General features: G+C 47.7%; 1 long non-coding RNA gene across 1 annotated transcript; it reads right to left on the reverse strand.

Moving 5' to 3' along the window:
• Positions 1-2,212: 2,212 nt before the first annotated feature.
• On the reverse strand, positions 2,213-12,339 carry LOC135054764 (uncharacterized). The gene is made up of 4 exons (XR_010243566.1): positions 12,188-12,339; positions 7,933-7,983; positions 3,621-3,696; positions 2,213-3,433 (listed from the first exon to the last, which is right to left on the reverse strand). It is a non-coding gene; the product is annotated as an uncharacterized LOC135054764 (long non-coding RNA).
• Between the last annotated feature and the right edge of the window lie 4,837 nt (positions 12,340-17,176).

The following is a 17,176-nucleotide window of genomic DNA, read 5'->3' on the forward strand; positions in this document are numbered from 1 at the left end:
GGCACTATTATTTTTATTATTTGCACTCTCCAGCCATTTACTTTACTGCGATTTTAGCAGAGTTTCTACTCACAGTGAAATCATACTGCTCAGAGCCGGTCCTAGCTATAAGCAAGCTAATCAATTGCCTAGAGCAGAGGTTCTCAAATGCTGACCTCAATGCACCCCAACTGTCCAGGTTTTAGGTATATCCATGGCTAAGCACAGATGGTTAAATCAAATTGACAGAGGTGCTAATTAAGTCACCTGTGTCCAAGCATGGATAAACATTAAACCTGGACTGCTGGGGTGCCTTGAGAACCCCCAGAGGCATTCAAGCATGTCTGCAGGATCTCATGCTGTGAAGGACAGTCTGCAAACTATCTGTTACTTTACAAATGTATTCAATCACTACTTGTATACACTGCTGATTACATTTGTCACGTAGATTGCAGACTGTCCCTTACTCCCTCCCAGCATTAGATCCTGCAGACATGCTTGAATGCCCCTGACTTGTGAGACCTCAGAGACAGCAGAAGCCAGGTAACTGCAATTCTCGGACCTCACTGTAATATTTTCACTGACTATATAAGGTTATTACTGGATGGCTCCTTATAATACCACATGTGTATTTTGAAAGACTGCTACACATTATACTGACATCACCTATACTGCTTGTGCTTAAAATGTGCACATGGGAGAGGGAACCCTGCCATCCTGTGTGTCCCCCTTATACCTGTACAAACCCAGGTGTCTGCATGGTTGTAACATGGGCAGTGCTCTACCCACACTAGATTTCTCAGTCAGTCAACACTGTTGAATTCCCCTGCCATGCAGCACTGTAACATGGTCAGTAAGTTGCGTTGCGCTATTTCTATATGAAACGTCAGTGCAGCGTGACTTTTGAATGCGTCAGACTGGAGGGCAGAGCATATTTTTCCCACAGTATAAAATAAAAGGGCATGCAATTGCCGGGGGTAACAGACACCAGCAAAAACACTGAACAGGGAAGAGAGTGGACAGTTGCTACATGTTTGTTACTGTTTTTTTTTGTATAACCAGCAAGTATGGCAGTATCAGGACACTGCTGCCATCTGTGTCCAACCAGCAAGTGCACAGTATCTGGGCAAATGTATGTGTCCAAAAAGCGAATATTAGGGATAAGACTTGCAAAGGACGGCATACCCTGTGAGCAGGGCCGGTTCCGGGGCTTCTGGCACCCCGGGCGGAATTAGGGGGCGTGGCTTCATACAGGGGGCGTGGTCAGTTACGCCGCCTGTACTGTTGTAGGATGTGTGGTGCGCGATGACGTCATCGCACACTGCACAGCAAAGGTCCTCCACAAAGGTAAACTAGACACTAAGCGTCTTGTTCCCTTTGCGGAGAGGACCTTTGCTGTGCGGTGCGCGATGACGTGAACGCACACCGCACATCATTACAGTTTCCCTTCACAGCGGGCCACGGCAGCGGGAGACACCACAGCAGCAGCGGATCTTGTCATGGTGCGGCGCCCTCCAGATGGCGCCGGCGCCCTGGGCAAAAGTCCTGCTTGCCAGTAGGCAAGATCCGCTACTGCCTGTGAGGTCACATCCCCTGTAGCGAGGACATGCCCCTTTAGTGGAGCACAGGCACGCACACACCCCGTAAATACCACAATGTTGCATGCCATGATGCACAGGCTGACCGCTCCCCCTTCCCCCTATCATGGTGCTCCCCCTGTCATTTTCTTCTAGATCCGCTCCTGGACAGAGGTCCTGCTTTGGGCTGGCTACAGAAATTGGAGCTCTCAGCAGCGGGAGCTGATGGGCCAGGGTTTAGGATTAAGCATCCCCGAGGACAGTAACGGTTAGGCTGTGAGGAATGGGAGTGTTAGGGTTAGGCTGCTGTAGAGGCGGGGGTTAGATGCACCTCTGAGGATGGTTAGGGTTAGGCTGCAGGGGAGGGAGGGTTAGGTTTTGGCTGGGGAGATAAGGGTTAGGCTACGCAAAGGGCGGGTTTGGGGGATCTTTCCAGCTGCTGGCATCCCAGCCGCCTGTAAAGCATATCACACCCCAAATAAGTAATGATGTAGTGCAGATAGAAATATGTTTAGTGCAGAGAGACAGGTCTCAGAATAGTCACAAAACAGTACACCTTCATGAAAAGGTCCTTTCACCACTGTACGAAAGTAACAAAACACAATGTTAGTCCTCTGCTTTCAACCGGCTTTGAAAAAGATAGTATTGGAAGTAACTAGTGTCCGCAATTCTTATGTTTAATAACCAAGATAAAAGACTTACAAAGGACTCGCTACAATTAAAACACTGGTTGCTCCTCTGGTATCATAAACTGGGCAGTGTTGATGACACGCCTATGGAAGGTCACATGACTCGGAGAACGCCAAAACTGTGGCATATTATTTTTCTGCAGCCTGTTTGATCATGTCAGTTTTGTCCATCGGGCCGAGGTCAGCTCAGTGTCCACAAGCTTCAAAGCTTTGCAAAATGGGAGAGTGCACAGTACTCTATTGGGTTCCATAGCTTGCCTATGTCTTTATGCGGATTGAATCTAACATTAGTGTCTTCCTTGATGATGGGGTAAATATAATAGATTACAATTTACGCAAATTGGCATTTTACAGCTAATTAGCATATAATTATTATTTTATTTATAAAATGCCTCAAGGGTTCTGTAGCACAATGAAAGGGGATAAAACTCACAAGACATAAGTACATGCAGTATAAAAATATGTACAGCAGGGGTCTGACATAAGAAGGGGGCAGATGTATTAAGCCTGGAGAAGTGATAACCAGTGATAAGTGCAAGGTGATAACACAGCAGCCAATCAGTTCCAATATGTAAATTAGCAGTTAGGAGCTGATTGGCTGGTGCGTTATCACCTTCCTCTTATCACTACTTTATCACTTCTCCAGGCTTAATACATCTGCCCCAATGGGGCACAAAAATTGCTTTTAATCATTATAGCGCACGCGTTGTTTTGTTCCCTAGTACCTACCACCCAAGGGCAACAGGAAGAGGCTAGGGCTTTTTAACATTGGCCCAGGAATGCCTAGGTGCGGGGTCCTCAATTGTCAGGTTTTCACTCACTCCTGATTGTAGTCATACCCTGCCCCAAACCATTGGAAATGTAGGGTTTACAGACCCGCCACACATTGACGCCTATTCCCATTAAAACTATCTAAACTGGTAAGTATTACATCTGGTGATTTGGAGGCCAAAATCACGTTACATTACATTTACCCTAAGGCATCTTCTAAACAATAGAGAACACACCAGAGGAAGTGGGACTCCTTGCTGTATTCTTGAATTTAGCACAGCGTGTTTTGGATAAAGGAGGCGGAACTACCACAGTTCCGGCTCCATCACAGAGAAGCGGCCAATTGGATGTGATTTGTGTTTTGGTAACAGCGTCCTCTCAGTAGTTGGGGTCAGTTTTGTCAGTCTTGATAGAGATCTGAAAAAAGAGAAGGCAACATTATTTCATTGACATGAAAACATGAAATATGTAGCTATATAGAGCATTGGGTGGATTAAAACCAGGGCAATGCTTATGTTGATTTTGTAAACCCCCCCCCCCCCCCCCCTCCTTCCCCATGCTAGAGTTGGTTTGCTCCGGGTGCTTAATAATACTTTCCACTTACCCTTCGTTCTCCCCGCGGAACTCTGTCATATCTTCCTTTGCCTGTTATTCCTGTTCAGTATTACATGAGTTCTTATCTTCACAGGCGATTGGGAGAGAGAGTATATATATAAAATATTATATTAAAACTATTTGTGAAATGAAATGAAGCATAAGGTTATTCTGTATAAAGTGTGCCTACTAATCATAACTGGTATATGCTGTATTAGATACTCAGGGCCGGCTGTAATGAAGCCTGAGTTGGCCGGAGGTGCGGGCTCTGGCCGAACTCGGATGTTGTTTTAAAGTGGCAATCATCTACAAGACAAAACCATGCCTTGTAAATGATTGGCGCTTTAAAAAAACGTCCGAGTTTGGCAAGCAACACGCACCTACGGCCAATTGGGACTTCATTACATCCGGCCCCAGAAATATGTTCCTTGGTCTTTAATTCGTCTCACAACAGAACTCATCAACCGTCCACCATGTACTCCCACCCTTACTCAATGACTTAGGGTCCCTTTTACGGAAAAAAAAAAAAAAGTCTGTGAAATAGACTGTGATGGGTACTGTATATTTGCTGAAGGTTGATTTTCAGTGATCATAGGGCCTGATTCTGCACGGATTGCAATTATGAATGAATGCACACTGATTGCGATCACAATTGCAAATCTGTGAAGACCTCTAGCCAAACCCACAGTCGCACAGCATCTATTCACCGTGAGAGAGGGTCTGGGGGCATACCTACAGCTTATTGAGCGCTGGTCACGCCCCCACATCGGTGAAAAGGGGGCCTGTCTTGCAATCGCAGCACTTCCTGCAAGGTCACGCCCCCTAACTCGGGTCTGTGTCCCGCCTCCCAACTTTAGAAAGTTAGGAGGTATGCATTGTGTAAACAAAATACATACATGTAAAATGTTGAAGCAAGTTACTTACAATAGTAATACGTTTTGCACAACACTGTGCTGAAATCGGCATACACATGAAAATAAACATACATACCTAAAGAAAAGTGTAATTTTGTCAATTGTAAACAGCTAACAGCACACTAATGCTGCATTCAGATCACAAATGCCGGATCCCACCCGGTAAGAGAAACGTGTCCTTACCGGGTGGGATCCGGCATTTGCGCTCCGTTGCTGGCTTTCCGACCCGGCAATATACCGGGTCGGTTGCCATAGCAGCGGAGGGCGCAGCAGCAGCAGGGGCGGGGGTGGAGGTGGCGCCGGGAGATGAGCTCATCTCCTGCGCCGCCTCTCCCTATGCTGTGAATAGGAGCCGATTCGCATCGGAACGGCTCCCATTCACACTGCGCCTGACCCGGCAATCAACCCGGTAAGAACCCTTCTTTTTTACCGGGTTGAATTACCGGGTCAGGCGACCCGCTAATTCAGAATTGGACCTTTCACATATATGGGGTATAACCAGCATTTCCTACATCATTGTGAACATCAGCTGCCTGGGATTTTGCAATTATTGGCTTGACCATCGGAACTTTTGCTGCTGCCATCAGCACTCCCACAGTCTGTGTAGCTATATTGGTGTGGTATGACTTGCCGGCGTCCGGGTTCCCGGTGCCCAGCATACCGGAATCCCGGCAGCAGGGCGAGCGCAAATGAGCTGCGATCGCCATGCTGTGGGCACAGTGGCAAACGTATTTATTCTCCCTCCAGGGAGGTCTGGACCCCCAAGAGGGAGAATAGGTGTCAGTATGCCGGGTGTCAGAATTCGGGCGCCGGTATACTGTGCGCCCGGATCCCAACAGCCGGCAAACTGAATACCACCCTACCTATATGGCTACTCGGGATCCGGTCTCTAGGTCGACAGTAACTAGGTCAACAATATTTAGGTTGACCACTGTTGGTCGACATTAACTAGGTCGACAGGGTCTCTAGGTCGACAGGCCAAAAGGTCGACAGGAGTTTTTCAAAATGTTTTTCCTTTTTTGGCGCTTTTTTCATACTTAACGATCCACGCAGACTATGTTTGGGAATAGTAACCTGTGCAGAGCGCAGCGGTAGCGGAGCGAGGCACCTTGCACGAAGCATGGCGAGCGAAGTGAGCCATGCGAGGAGACACGGTGCATTAATTGGGCTTCCCGGTCACTGTACGGAGAAAACGGCGCCAAAAAACATAAAAAAAACCTCATGTTGACCTATTGATCTGTCGACCTAGACCCTGTCGACCTAGAGACCCTGTCGACCAGTAGTGTTCGACCTAGACATTGTCGACTTAGTTACTGTCGACCTTCCATACCACACCCACCTGATACACAATATTGATTTAGATCAATTAGAAATGTATTAAAATCGACCTTTATTAATTATATCGCTGTGTGAAGCATGATTCACCCTTTTTTCTAGACAATTATACAGTAACCTGAGGAATATTTACATCAGGTTTGCAATTATAAAAACAATTAATCTACTTGGAGATCAGTTACATTTGGCAATGTCAGACAGCAGGAGGAGATGTAATAATGGAAAATATCCTGCTCTGAGGCTGCACGGGTTAAATCCCAGTAATGGCGTCATATCTTCCTCTTCTCCCAGCTAGACGGCCTGACAGGTTCCTGTGTTTATCTAACCTCACAATAAATCTGTCCTGCAGCCAAGTTCTCCCCCCTCTTCCTCTGCAATCAAGAACAGGACATACTTCTATACTTTTCAGAAATGCATTTCTGGTTTCCTCGCCCTTAGATACGACATAGCTCAGCTCTAGGCTTCAGAAACAGTTGCAGCCACGCAGAAGTTTGTGTTTTACCCAGGTGAATTGAAAGTAGGCGACTTTAAACAACTCTGCTTTGTTGACATAAAGGAATTGGGGACTAATCCGGAAAGTAACTGGAAAGGTAAAGTAATATCACTCAGAGTCACAGGAGACTATGGCCCTCATTCCGAGTTGTTCGCTCGCTAGCCGCTTTTCGCAGCAGTGCACACGCTAAGCCGCCGCCTCTGCGAGTGAATCTTAGCTTAGCAGAATTGCGAACGAAGTATTCGCAATATTGCGAAAAGGTTTTTCTTTGCAGTTTCTGAGTAGCTCGAGACTTATACCCCTTTTCCACTAGCTCAAAAAACACGGGTAAATGCACAGAGGCGCGCATTTACCCGTGTTTTTTGCAAGTGGAAAAGGGTAAACCCGGATCAAGTGATCCGGGAATCCTACCCTGGTAGCTAGCCGGGTTGAACACGTGTTCAACCCGGCTAGCTGTCTAGTGTGAACGGGAGCCGTGTCGAGGTGACACGGCTCCCGGTCACAGTGCATAGGGAAGGCGGCGCTGGGAGATCATGTGATCTCCCTGTGCCGCCCCTGCCGTGTCACTAGAAGCGTCACCAACCCGGCATTTGCCGGGTTGTGACTGCTAATGGGAAAGGGACCGAGCACGGGTCGCAGCAGGGGGCAGCTCCCGTGTCAGGCTCCCGGCTGCGACCCGTGCTCGTTAGTGGAAAAGGGGTATAACTCTTCCAGTGCGATCAGTTCAGTGCTTGTCGTTCCTGGTTTGACGTCACAAACACACCCAGCGTTCGCTCAGACACTCCCCCGTTTCTCCAGCCACTCCTGCGTTTTTCCCAGAAACGGCAGCGTTTTTTCACACACTCCCATAAAACGGCCAGTTTCCACCCAGAAACACCCACTTCCTGTCAATCACACTCCGATCACCAGAACGATGAAAAAACCTTGTAATGCCGTGAGTAAAATACCAAACTTCTTAGCAAATTTACTTGGCGCAGCCGCAGTGCGAACATTGCGCATGCGCAGTTAGCGGAAAATCGCACCAATGCGAAGGAAAATAACGAGCGAACAACTCGGAATGAGGGCCTATAGACACAATCGTGAATCAAGTTGTCTGGAGGTGAAGAAGCCGTTTAGGATGTAAATGCAGCAGGTGGTGTCTATTACAAGCAGACGCCTCCTGCTGCACTAGTGATCCGAGTCGTGTCCTAGGACGCAGTATTGGATCAAAGCACCCATCATTGGGTGGCTTGCAGCCATGGTGTTGCGCAAACCACCAGTCGCAGAGGCTAGGCAATTTCCGTCCTACAACAGAGATCCCTGTCCTCTTACCTCCCCCAAAACGGCGTCAAAACACCTCAGTTTTCACAAACAGAGGCTGTCGCTGCCCCCTCCCCGCCGCTGAAACGGCATCAGACTGTCATTCAATGACAGTCTGATGCTGACCTGTGTTCTATTCCGCAGGACCCATTTGCGCACACTCAGAATGGGTTCCCGAGCATGCTCAAAGTACCAAAAATCAGTATGTTGCGCTGATGGTCTCAGGTGCAAGCCGAATGACTCCCACTGTGATCTGTTAGGTAGAGGACTAATACACTTACCTGCATCTTCTTTTCGCTTTTCCCGCCTGCCGGCCGTCTTGATTTGATTTTCTAGAGAAACATACAACAGATCTGTTACAGTCACACAATATTTAGGCAATTAAATAAAGGACGGAAATTTCAGTGTGCAGGTTTGTATGACCGTCCGATTTGCGGGAGGGAACATTCGGGAGAAGACTCAGTAGATGCTGAGCACTGCGACCCACGTTGCAAGCTGGGATCCAACATCGAAAGCATCGGTTGCGATGTTCCACGCAGTCAGCCAGCTGAGTAAGCCTCAGATTGTGCAGCTGGCCAACGGAAGTGGGGGCTGCGAGGGAGGCCCTTGGCTCTCCCACCCAAGAAAATGGGGTCAATGAGGAGCCAGTAGAGGGGCTAATCCTTCTTCTAGTGAAAAAATTAAATTTGTACTTGTTATATATTATGCTGTCTTTTAACTATAACCTCAGTAGAAAGCCATCGATGGTTGAGTGCAGCCCATGCGCAAGACCTAGCTGTGCATGTGCAGACCTAAACATTGTGCCTCTGCTACCGATGTGCGGCATCGCTGGGACCCCATCTATGTCAATAAGAAACCCCCACTTGTCACCAGCCATAGACCATTGATAGTCACAGAACTATTATTGGTTGATGGCCATCTCTAAACCTCAGATCACATTCTGGGCCTGACCCAGAGTGGATGCTGTGCCGATATTTGCTCAGTTCAGCAACTGTTTTGCACTGCGCATGCATCAGATGTGAGCATTTGTGGAAGGTAATGTGTGTGTGTGTGTGTGTGTGTGTGTGTGTGTGTGTGTGTATGGGGGGGGCAACTCAAGTGCAAGTGTGTTACTACTATTTTGGCATCTGAGCTTGTGACTGCGTCTGTGCACAGTTGCAAAGGCTCCGGCGATTTACTTGCTACGGACTTGCTAAGCTCCAATGGTGCGAGCAAAGGAGCGTCTTTGTATGCAAGCTGTGTCACTGTACAAATAGCCGTGGCAGCACCAATAGCATATTTTTGCAGGTCCACAGACTTAGGGGGTTATTCTGAGTTGTTCGCTCGTTGCCAATTTTTGCTATGCTGTGATTTGTTGCTAATTGCGCATGCGCAAGGCACGCAGGGCGCATGCGCTTAGTTACTTAACACAAAACTTAGCAGTTTTGCTGTGGCTTCTGCGGTTCTTTTCAGTCGCACTGCTGTTCGGTAAATGATTGACAGGAAAGGGACGTTTCTGGGTGGCAACTCAGCGTTTTCGCTGCGTTTGCAAAAAAACGCAGGCGTGTCAGGGAAAAACGCGGGAGTGTCTGGAGAAACGGGGGAGTGGCTGGCCGAACGCAGGGCGTTTGTGACGTCAAACCAGGAACTAAACGGACTGAGCTGATCGCAATCTGTGAGTAGGTCTGGAGCTACTCAGAAACTGCTAAGAATTATTTAGTAGCAGTTTTGATATTTTTTAATTCGCTATTCTGCTAAGCTAAGATACACTCCCAGAGGGCGGCGGCCTAGCGTGTGCAGTTACCCTTAGGGGGTAATTCAGAGTTGATCGCAGCAGCAAATTTGTTAGCAGTTGGGCAAACAATGTGCACTGCAGGTGGGGGGGGGGATATAACATGTGCAGAGAGAGTTAGAATTGGGTGGATTATTTTGTTTCTGTACAGGGTAAATACTGGCTGCTTTATTTTTACACTGTGCGCGATGACGTCATCGCGCACCGCTCAGCATTTAAGCAGCGCTTCTACTGTACAGGGGGCGTAACTGGCTATGCCCCCTGTATTAAGCGACGCCCCCATTCCCTGCCCGGTTATATCTGCACCAATGCAGTGCACATGGTTTGGGCCAACTGCTAACAAATTTACTGCTGCGATCAACTCTGAATTAGGCACTTACTTTCTTGTGAGTCCCGGCGAGCCCTCCCTAAATTCATGAGTCTCACGGAAATTTCAAAAGAGAAGGGAAATATGGTCCAGAGCACATTTAGCTGGCTGGAGGGCAAGTTAAACATGACCACAAAACCCTTGAGAACATCTTTTATTTGACATCTTGTTGGCTGGACCATAGACATGGACGCAGACAAGGGTGAAGCAGCAGTGTGTGACATGGGGACCTAATTGTCAACATCGCTGATCATTGCCGTTCACCTTGGCAGCAATATTGGCCAGGAGCAGTAAGAGTTAACTTACTGCTTCACCCAGCCGCCCTCTGCAGAAATGCACAGGCTTATCCGTTTGGACTTTCAGTTCCAGCGTTGTTTAAAAAAAGTAGTTTTACAAATATTTAAAAAGTTACAAAACAAACTATTGACCTCTGGGAAAAAAATGCTTCATTCAAATAATAAACATTTTAAAAAATGTGGCATTGCGGCAACAGGTGTACGGAGCTATGCGCCTAAACTAAAAACAGTATAGGGCAAACCTGCTTAAAAAATGTATTTATTTAAATAATGTATTTTGTAATGCAATAAACAAGAGAGCCCTATTCCTGGTGGTCCAGCTGCTCCGGCACTTGAGCCAAGTGGCAGCAAGTACCTCTCGCACTCCAGATGGCTGCCGCAGTGCAGCAACATTGGAGGAGCCTGTAATGGTGCCTCTTTGATTTAGATGAATCCAGGAGATGCTTCGTCTCCTGGGAGTCTCAGCAGATAAAGAGAAACACTGAAGCCAAGATGGCTTCAACAGCAGCAGCAGAAACTGTTGCCCTCGGAATCTGCCCACCTGTCTTAAGCAAATGTAGGGGGGTTTCCAGTTGCCCAGCAACCCCCTCCACTTGACCAGCAGCTAAAATTATACAGGGACAGAGTGGTAGCAGGTCCTTCTACCAAGTTTGCGGAGTGTGTGGATCAGAGCACTCAATCAGAGCCCTGGACCAGAGAGAAGTTACCAGGAAGAAGAGATAGGCGCCTTACCATGAGAAGGGAGAATGTGTGCGTGCAAAAAGGCCAATGTGTGTATCTATCTATCTATCTATCTATCTATCTATCTATCTATCTATCTATCTATCTATCTATGTATGTTCAGGGTCGGTACTAGGTTCATTTACCGCTCCACCAGACTGTGGGTTACATTTGGAAAAAAAACCTCTAGTAATCCTGTGTTTGCCCCTGCCTGCCTTGTATTACTGGGTGTATGATCACTACTTAATGATATTTAACAGTTCTTTTAAGCATTACATTGGAGCAGTAACCACTGTTTTCCAATAAGATCCTACACAACACCTATTATATGCTGATGACCTACGGATAAGCGTTAAACATCTAATCAATTACCTGGTGCTGTCCTACAGTATTATTAAATCAGCCTCATGCTCTGTCTGCTACACTGGAGTCCTGATCCAGAGTGATCAGTCAGAAGCAATCCATCAAAGAGGTGCTGCAGCTGCTGCACACAACACCCAGAAGAAAGCGGTTTAAGGTGCCAATCAAAGAACAAGAACTACTGTCTTACAACTTGAGTGCAGTCGATGAGTATCTGGTGGTTGAGTAACACTAGTAATGGCTGGCCCATACAGTAAATGGAGCCCCCCAAAAAATCAGTACAACCACTGGTGGCAGTGAGACCTGGTGCTACAGCAAGCCCATGCGGTCACACTTCCTATCTCTCTGCACATGTTACACAGCTGTGTGAGATATATTGTAGCAGTGCCTGGTACCTCGTGCAGCCACCCATCACATCCATAGCCAAGGAATGATAATAATTACTGATTCCACGGCGGACTAATATCCAAATGCAGTACAGCGTTGTCATTTTTAATAGTCATCATGGCTCACACAACTTTAAATCTGCATAAAAGTTGTGCATTTCCCTTTAGCATTCCCAGCATAATGCCAGCATGGGTTAAATGCCTCACATTCCATGTTGTGTCGCTGTGCACAAGTAATAAAATACGCTTGGTATACAGACATTTCCTGCCCATAGATGGCTGTGTGCAGTGTGGAACAACAGGATGACAGAAAAAAATGATGGAAAAAAATACGGCATTCCCCAACAAAGGGACAGATGTATTAACCCTGGAGAAGGGATACAGAAGTGATAAAGCAGTGATAAGTGGAAGGTGATAACGCACCAGCCAATCAGCTCCTAACTGTCATTTTTCAAATCCGTCATGATTGGCTGGTGGGTTAATAGACAAGGGAAACTTCAAACATGGAATAACACTGTAATGCAATGCTTAGGCTGCCCTGATGTTACAAATGTCCCTGGTACACAGTTCATCAGGGCAGCCTGGTGTAAGAGTTACATTACATGGATCATGAAGAGACAGCTCCCCATTACTCACAGGATTACGGGTCTGGGGGGACACATCAGCAGATCCCCCCTGGTACGGCAGGCACATCCCCATCTCTGCACCCTTATTTCCAGCAGCAGCTGCAGACGCCTAGCTGAGTCGGGTGGAAGTTTGAGAGCAGTTGTTGCATTGGGAAAGGAGGGGGGGGGGGGGGGTTGTTCTGTCACAGGGAGGGAGAGATGGGAATGGGAGGGGAGGAAAGCAGTTCTCACAGCAAGGAGTGATCTGGAATGAAAAGATGTATTGTACAGTCATTGGATTAACAGGATATGTTCCATCCAGATCACATAGATGATGAGGACAGCTTGAGTACATGTTCAGGCCAGAGATGACACTTGTCTCTTCCCCATTTAGGTAAAACTACCTCACCAATAAGGGGTGCAGTCACTTTGGAGCCCAAAAGTGAGGGAGGAACAGCAGTGCCCTCCAAGACACCCCATCCACCCTTTCAAAAGAGTATTGGTAGAGATGTCGAAGTGGGCCAGACTTTACATGCATGTTCATTCTGAAAAGAAGACCCCACTCTTTGGAGGGCAGAATGGGGTCCCAGGAGGCTTGAGCAGCATTGCTGGGCCCTTACCCAAATTGGCTGTGGGGCCGGCCAATGGTTTGTTCCACCCCTGCCTCTCAACCTTTACACTGCCTCTCTCTGTCTCCTATCCTCTCTCTGTCCAGGTGGATAATGCACCCGGCGAGTAGCTCCCTGCCTGCACAGTCTAGCTGCCCGCCATGTTTTGGGTCGCTGCACCCCCTCCCACCCCGTGACCGCCTCTGCCTCTCAATGAGGCAGTGGTGATCGCACCAGTGAGATGCTTTTGAGTGTGACTGCTGTTGTAGCAGTGATGGGCTCTGAATTAGGCCCTATAATGTAGTGTAGTAGAGGTCACCCTGGAGTCCTTGGTCCTTGTACCATGTCTGGGACTTTATATGGGCCAGGGAATATACAGTGACTCCTAATAGCTTTGTATTTTATAGTTAGATGCACATTATATACTATATACAGTTTCTATTTACTTATGTATCTATATGTGTGTGTAACTGTATACTGTATATAAAAAGCACTTTTCCGTGGCACTCACCTCATCCTAGATGTGGGGTGCGACACGGTTTGTGACCACATTGTTTAAGTAGAAATCACATGGGCTCTGCACTCACTATATTGACCAACAATAATAAGCATGTATTGATCAGTGCATTTAAGCCTGCAGCCCCCGGCAAGAGACCCCACTATACTGCAGGTCCTACTCTAGTGCTTAAAATAATTATCATAAAAATACTGTAGCTATCACAAATCTAGGAATAGGTGACTAGTGCTTTTTGTTTATTAGATACATTTTTTAATTAATCTTTTTGTGATCACATTTTCCCATGCACCCTGTTTTAATTTAATTATACCTAGTGTCAGCTGTTCTCTTAGGTGCTTTACAACAGGTGTGTTGGTAACTGTCTCACCTATATAAGCAGAGTTGCTGTGAGCTTTAGACCAGGTAGCATACCGAAAGTTTAACACTAATGAGATAGCTATTTTTATAATAAATATTTTGAGCAATAGAGTAGGACCTGCAGTATAGTGGGATCCCTTGCTGGGGGCTGCAGGGTTAAATGCACTGATCAAGACACGAAACTGAAACTCCACTGTTTATTATTGTTATTATAGTGAGTGCATCTACATGGGCTGGGAGTGACTCAATAAGGTGCTGATACAGATGTAGCCACCAGTGGCGTAACTAGAAGTTTTTCTCCCCCAAGCCAAAAAATTCTTCGGCGTCCCCCCCATCCCCCATAATTGGCACTATTAAAGGGAGAAACATGTGCGCGCCGAAGGCACGTGGTGCAAAAAAGGGGCGTGGCTTCGTTGTAATGGGCGTGGCTATTTATAAAGGGGCGTGGTATTGCTGGAAAAGACTACCTTATACCGCAGTTTTGCAACCTGCACGCCCAGACGTTGGCCACCACAGGAAAGAAAAATAATCCTGATTCATGCCCCTTACATTATTTGTCATTTTTCCTCCTTATAGTAATGCCCAGTATACATTATGCCACATACTGCAGTGGCCCTTAGACATTATGCCACACACAATAATGCACATGACACAATATGCACACACCGTAATGCCCCCGACACATTATGCCACACACCGTAATGCCTGTGACACATTATGCCACACACCGTAATGCCTGTGACACATGACGACAGGAATCGCAATGCCCGTTATACATTATGCTACACACTGCAATGCCCCTGATAGATTATAGCACATACAATGCCTGTGACACATTATGACACACACTGCAATATCCGTGATACATTATACCACATACCACAATGCCCGTGATATAGTATACAACACACAGTAATGCCTGACATATACCGCAATGCCCGTTATGCATTATGCCACACTGTAATGACCCTGAGACATTATACCACAATGCCCGTGATATAGTATACAACACACAGTAATGCCTGACATATACCGCAATGCCCGTTATACATTATGCCACACTGCAATGACCCTGAGACATTATACCACAATGCCCGTGATATAGTATACAACACACAGTAATGCCTGACATATACCGCAATGCCCGTTATACATTATGCCACACTGCAATGACCCTGAGACATTATACCACAATGCCCGTGATATAGTATACCACACACCGTAATGCCTGACACATTATGACACACACCGCAATGTCCGTAATACATTATGCCGCACACTGCAATGACCCTGAGACATTATACCACATATCACAATGCCCGTGATATAGTATACCATACACCGTAATGCCTGTGACACATACCGCAATGCCCGTTATACCCTATGCCACACTGCAATGCCCCTGAGACATTATACCACATACCACAATGCCCGTGATATAGTATACCACACACCGTAATGCCTGTGACACATTCCGCAATGCCCGTTATACATTATGCCACACTGCAATGCCCGTTATACCCTATGCCACACTGCAATGCCCCTGAGACATTATACCACATACCACAATGCCCGTGATATAGTATGCCACACCGTAATGCCTGTGACACATACCGCAATGCCCATTATACATTATGCCACACTGCAATGCCCCTGAGACATTATACCACAATGCCCGTGATATAGTATGCCACACACCGTAATGCCTGTGACACATTATGACACACACCGCAATGTCCGTGATACATTATGCCACACACCGTAATGCCAATTACACATTAAGTCCTACAGTAAGGCTTCTAATTACTTTTAAATTACCTGCTCATTGCCAGTGGTTTCATGCTCTTGGTTCCATGCACGGTGCCAGGGGTTTTCATGCTCAGGGTGTCATGCTCGTTGCCAGGTGTTTCATGCACTGGGTGTCATGCTCGTTGCCAGGGGTTTCATGCACTGGGTGTCATGCTCAATGCTAGGGGGTAGTGCTTGTTGCTAGGGCTGTGCTCCCAGTGCCACATATGTCCCCAGTGCCTGATATTCCCCCACGGTGCCAGGTACTCACATGCCCCCAGTGCCAAATATACCCCCCCCCACCCCAGTGCCACATATGCCCCCAGTGCCAGATATTCCCCCACAGTGCCAGGTGCTCACGTGCCCCCAGTGCCAAATATAGCCCCCCCCCCCACCATGTGCCAGGTACACATATAGTGCCATATATGCCCCCTCAGTACCCCCCAGTGCCATATATACCCCCTCAGTGCCATGTATGCCCCCTCAGTGCCCCCCAGTGCCATATATGCCCCCTCAGTGCCCCCTGTGCCATACATGCCCCCTCAGGGCCCCCAGAGCAATATATGCCCCCTCAGTGCCCCCAGTGCCATATATGCCCCCTCAGTGCCCCCCCTGCCATACATGCCCCCTCAGTGCCATATATGCCCCCTCAGTGCCCCCCCCAGTGCCATATATGTCCCCTCAGTGCCCCCCCGCGCTCCCCCGCTGCTGTGAAGGAGGGACACGAGGGCACAGCGCGCGCCTCTTCCGTGTCCCTCCTGCATCTCCGTCTGGTCTAATAATGGAAGTGCCGGTTTGTGAGCCAATCAGAGCTCACGAACGGCACTTCCTTTACCAGACGGAGATGCAGGAGGGACACGGAAGAGGCGCGCGCTGTGCCCTCCGTGTCCCGGAGACAGCAGATTGACATACGACGCTCGTCCGCATGTCAATCTGCTCTAAATCAGTGGCAGCGCCCCCGCAGCCCCTCGCCCCCAAGCCACTGCGAGGGCTGCGGGGGCAGCAGTTTACGCCACTGGTAGCCACGCTCATTGTGACTACATCTGCGCCCGGCGCAGAGCCGGCCCTACCTAATAGGGATTAGTTTTACCTCTGACCCGGCACCCCTTTCCCAGCAGGATCACCCCTCACCCATAGAAGTCCTCGTTTTTGTGTTCCTACCCCCTACAGTATATTTTAAATAGGAACAGTGCACACATTCAGTGCACAACAGGCCTTTTTTTTTAAAGAAAATGCATCTTATTTGCATTACTATGTGGCTAGGATGCACAAGCAGTTTCTGCTGATTAAAATGTATGCGGAATGCCTATATTCTGTGTGCGACTGTATCTGCATCCAAAATGCTGCGTTACAGTCATTTCCAGATATACAGTGTAGCATAGCATTTCATATGCAGATAGAGCCGCAGTCACATCTAGAATATAGGCATGCAGCATATCATTTTAATCAGCAGAACCTGCTTGTGCCCCTAGGCACACCAAATGCCCTAGGCATTTGCCTATTTTGACTGTGCCTAGGGCCGGCTCTGCCACGGCGCAACGGGGCGGTCATCTGGCGCCATTGCATCTCAGAAGCGCATGCGCCCCATTCGCATGAATAGGAGGACTCCGTACGCTGCATGAGCGTGGCTACATTTGTAGGTGTGCACAGGGATCTGGAGAAATGCTGACTGCAGTGCATCCCACAACTGCTGGAGGGTGTGTGGCACCACCAGCTTGTGTTCTTCCAGCGGTGCACTCATTCCCATAAA

Source organism: Pseudophryne corroboree, chromosome 3 (assembly GCF_028390025.1).
Source record: "Pseudophryne corroboree isolate aPseCor3 chromosome 3, aPseCor3.hap2, whole genome shotgun sequence".
Taxonomy (NCBI): domain Eukaryota; kingdom Metazoa; phylum Chordata; class Amphibia; order Anura; family Myobatrachidae; genus Pseudophryne; species Pseudophryne corroboree.